This window comes from Sinocyclocheilus anshuiensis, unplaced genomic scaffold (genome assembly GCF_001515605.1).
Source record: "Sinocyclocheilus anshuiensis isolate Anshui unplaced genomic scaffold, SAMN03320099.WGS_v1.1 scaffold706, whole genome shotgun sequence".
Classification (NCBI taxonomy): Eukaryota; Metazoa; Chordata; class Actinopteri; order Cypriniformes; family Cyprinidae; genus Sinocyclocheilus; species Sinocyclocheilus anshuiensis.
Window position 1 is genome coordinate 377,090 of NW_015544162.1, and position 5,019 is coordinate 382,108.

Genomic DNA, 5,019 nt, shown 5'->3' on the forward strand with positions numbered 1-5,019 from the left:
TAGGTGTATATGACTTTCTTCTTTCAGACGAATCCAATCGGAGTTATATTAAAAATGGTCTTTGATCTTTCAAGCTCTATCGTTGCAGTCAGCGGGTGTTGCATTGCTTCAGTCCAAAAGAAGTGAAATAAATTCGTCTGAAAGAAGAAAGTCATATACACCTAGGATGCCTCAGGGGTGAGTAAAACTCAACCTAATTTTCATTTTTGGGTGAACTAACCCTTTAAGGCTTAACGTTAAAACTGAGAATTTGCAATTTGAATCCATGCTATATTTTATATGTAAAAATTATAAATAGTAATTGTAAATATTTAGCTCTTTTAATTATATGTAATTACAATTTAAATATGCATTTATTGTTTGCAGGCCAATAACATGGACAATAACATTTAAAGATTTATTGTTTTAAAAAGTATATATATTATATTGTGTTATGCTATATTACATGTCTTAATATATAGCCCAGGCTTGATGAGATGCTTGAAATGCAAGGTTTATGATGGTGATTTCACTGAAATGTGAATTGTTTGTACATATGATGATTATTAATGTACTAACAAGTGTGCATTGAAGTCAATGATTTACCATTGATCCCTACTGAAGTCAGCATTGCATGAAGGCGTCTTTTTTAAACACAACTGTATTGTAATTGGACAATTTAATCTGTGAAAGCACACAGGAACGGAACATCTCGCTTGCTTTAAAGCTGTGATTAATCTGTTATACAAGAGCTCATATACTGGCAAATGATTTCTGTGATCAGATTACTGCCGCCCCCCTTTATCAACCCAGCCACATACACACCTGTCAGACGCTGAACGCACATGTCATTTCCTGTGCAAAATGTAAATACATTTAAATAAATGAGTGTGTATGGGATAGATAAGCACAGATGACAAGGAAAACTACTACTGATTTACACGACCACACCTGCAGGGACATTTAAACCATAATTTAACCAAAGGAAACACACAAGCAAATGTCAAATGACTATTAATAAACATTGATGGAGCAAATATTGATTTGCCATTTCATCACTAACACACCTTTGTCAATAATGAGAGATTTTTGCCAGTGGGATATTGACATTGTATTAGAAGAATGAATGGATCTGATGTCCACTTGATACAGTAATGTTTGATTAGACACTCCTAGTAAAGTATATTTGAATACTAATATAATTATGAGTGATTTCACTCGTGCATATAAAAGAGCAATATTAGGTATTTGGTATCAAGTGAGTTTTTTTTAGATTCTTTGGTTAGTTGAACCACCTTAAAGGAATATTTCACCCAAAAATGAGAATTTGCTGAAAATGTACTCGTCCTCAGGCCATCTAAGATGTAGATGAGTTTGTTTCTTAATCAGAACTGATTTGGAGAAATGTAGCATTACATCACTTGCTCACCAATGAATCCTCTGCAGTGAATGGGTGCCGTCAGAATGAGAGTCCAAACAGCTGATAAAAACATCACAATAATCCACAAGTAATCCACACCACTCCAGTCCATCAATTAATGTTTTGTGAAATTAAAAGCTGCATTTTTGTAAAAAACAAATCCATAAATATGTTTTTAACTTGCCTCTGGCTAAAATACAAGTCCATAAACCATAATACTGCTTCCTCCAGTGAAAAATTCCATCTCCTGTTGTCGTCTTACATCAAAACCCGATGACATTTGTGTTTAGAACTGTTTTGGACTGTTTTCACTTGTAAACTTATTTCTTATTGTAAACATATTTCTCTACTGATTCAGACGAGATGGCTTTTTCTTTGGAGAAAGCAATATTATGGATAGAGGACTTGCATTTTAGCTGGAAGCAACGTTTGAGGTTAAAAGCATCTTATTGATAGATTTGTTTCTTACAAAAATGCAGCTTTTCGCTTCACAAGACATTAACTGATGGACTGGAGTGGTGTGGATTACTTGTGGATTATTGTGATGTTTTTAGCAGCTGTTTGGACTCTCAGTCTGACGGCACCCATTCACTGCAGAGGATCCATTAGTGAGCAAGCTATGTAATGCTAAATTTCACCCAATCTTTTCCGATGAAGAAACAAACCCATCTACTGTACATCTTGAATGGTTCTCCAAATCTGTTCTAATGAAGAAACAAACTCATCTACATCTTAAGGCCTAAGGGTGAGTAAATGTCAGCGAATTTTCATTTTTTTGGGTGAACTATTCCTATAAGACCACCTCTGATCAGTTTGCGGTCTACGTGGGAATAGCAAAAATGTTTGAACACATTTAGAAATCATGATGATTTTAAAAGATTAGCAAACAGCTGTTGCCAATATAGAAACACAGCTGCTGTTTTTTTTGCGGCTTGATTCATGGGGAGCTGTGTATATAAATATAAACATGTTGGCAGCACATGCCAGTGGGTTTTAGCAACTCATTTCAGTTTTCTATATCTGGTGTCTATCTATCTATCTATCTATCTATCTATCTATCTATCATTTCACCTAAACATTACCATAAACAAAATGGTCTCAAGATATACTTTGATGAGATGACTACACTTGGCCACCTCAGTCTCAAAACAAGACGAGGTTATTTACCACAACACCAGGGAGGGAAGATTGAGAAACCAAGTAACCAAACAGCTTCCTGAACAACTTCCTGCGTGTTGCTCACCATTAGTGTTTACAGGAGGGCAGATCCCCCATACCACCCATCCTGGAGGACCAACGTAATTATACTGGCTCCTTCTGCGAGGAGCAGCCGAGGATCAAAGCAGAAGAGCGTTTCCCACACTGCTCTTCCTGCTGGGGCATGTTGCAACAACTTTGTTTAAAACAAGCCCTCCGTCCCCCGCACACCACAGTACTGTCTTTACTTATTCACCGACTTCAAAACTTTACATAAACCCGACATAAAATGTCTTGACTTAGTACATGACTTATAAGTGAGCCAAAAATCTTGTAGAGTTGTGAAATATGCGCACAAACTTGTCTGCTTCCATTCGTTGGACACATTTGATTTCTTCACGTGGAACAAAACCTTTGATGTTAGAATTGACCTTGAGAAGATACAACAAGCTGCTTTCTGAATTCAAACATCGGTTTTGGCAGGTTCTCAGTCGTGACCAGAAATGACACTGTTTTTTTTTGTTTGTGTTAATCAAGTAAAAGCTTTTCCAGTTTACGGTTAAAGATCTCCTGAGAAGGCAGTTTTATTGTGTCTTAATCTCGGTGAACTTGAGCGGTTTCCAGGAACTTTGCAGCACCTGCTGGGTTCCCCAGGGGTTGAGCGGAGGCCCGCGGCCGGGCAGAGGTGTCGCTTCAATCCCTTCACCCCAGCTAACCTGCCACCTTCCAGCCAGATCACAGCTTTCCCTGTCAGGAACCGCGAAATTAAAACTCTCAGCTGCTTTATCTGCTCGCTTTACTTCAAAAGGTGGGTCGACCTGGTTTGGAAAATTAGGCCTTTGGGTCCACAGGAGTCCTGTGTCAGAGTAACCATGATTTATGATGCATTAGGGGACTGTTAAGCTAACAGCGACAGGGGTCATAAAGAACATTATTCCAAAGTACATAAATTTCCATGTACATCAGCATTTTTTCTGAACATAAAATATTTTGTGAAAGACATAATGTTGCCTCATGAAGTGCAGTTGGGTCATTCCCACCAAGTGAATACATCTCAGGTTAGGTTCTTGAACATTACAAGAAACAGTTCATTTACTCAGGGTTCCTACATATTTTCCATTTCAAAATTCCATACTTTTCCAGACTCAAATTTCCAAACCGATTTTCAGACCATATTTAACATAAATGGTTCATAGAACATTATTTTCAGCTTTATATTTGGTGTATAGTACAGTCATCTGTAAATATTTTTATTTTCTCAGGGTTTTTTCATTGATTTTCTCGAAGTGACAGCATACAGAGTCCCTAAAATAAAAATAAAAATAATGATAAAAAGAAAAACAGAATTTAACATGCACACAAAACTTTTTTGTGCCCTCGAGAAACTATTCACATGTGCGTGGGAATGTTTTGCATGCTTACGCATTACAATTTCTAGTTTTATATAACCTATTTCCTTTGTGCATCACTGCCATCTTACTATGAATAAAACAATAGCATGGATGCACATGAATTAACAGAGATCTACCCGCTCAAAATTTGGCATTTCTTATGGTAGTACCTCTAATATCAAGGCCTAATGTCCAATTTAACACACCTTCTGTGGCGGCAAGAAACCATGACCCGAAATGGGCTGATGGCATAAAATTAGCCAAATTCAAGGGTCTATAAAAAAGACTGGTACTGTAAAAAAGTGTTTAAGGTTTGGCTTTCATTGGGGCAGTATGCCATATTTCAAGGCCTTAGGTCTCTTTAATGCATAGTCTCTGGCGGCCAAGAAACCACACCACGAAACAGGCTGATGGCACAATAGGTAGCTCAGTGTGCATTATGCTAATTGTAATGGTTTCTTTTGCGCACATAAAAGTCAGTATATTTTTTATTTTTGCAAAGGTCCTTGAGGTTATGTAATAAGGTGCTAAGAATACAGTGAGAAGAAACCCAAAATGCTTATAACCTGGATTTTGCATAATGAAAAAGTGCACCTTGAATTCATTCAGTCATATTTGACGATAACTAAAGAATCACTAAACAGCTGCCATGAAACCTCACTTCTTGTACACTAATTTTTTTTCATTAAATTCTTAATTTTCTATTATAAAAAAACAAAATAAAGGCAAAAGTCTGGAAACACAAACATTTTTCCATACCCTGCTTTCCCCCCCCCCATACTTTTCCAGACCTGGAAAATAGCCTACTTAAATCAAATTCCATACTTTTCCAAACCCCGTATAGGAACCCTGTTTACTACAGTGGGGCCCTTGACAATGCTATTTAGCAAAGTTTAATGTATATGAAAACATTTAAAGGTGACATACGAAAAGGCCAAAAAAGAATTAATTAAATTAAATTTAGATTATTACAATTGTATAAGAGATAAGACAATTTCAAGATGTAATCTCAGGACGTCTGAGGGGGGGGGG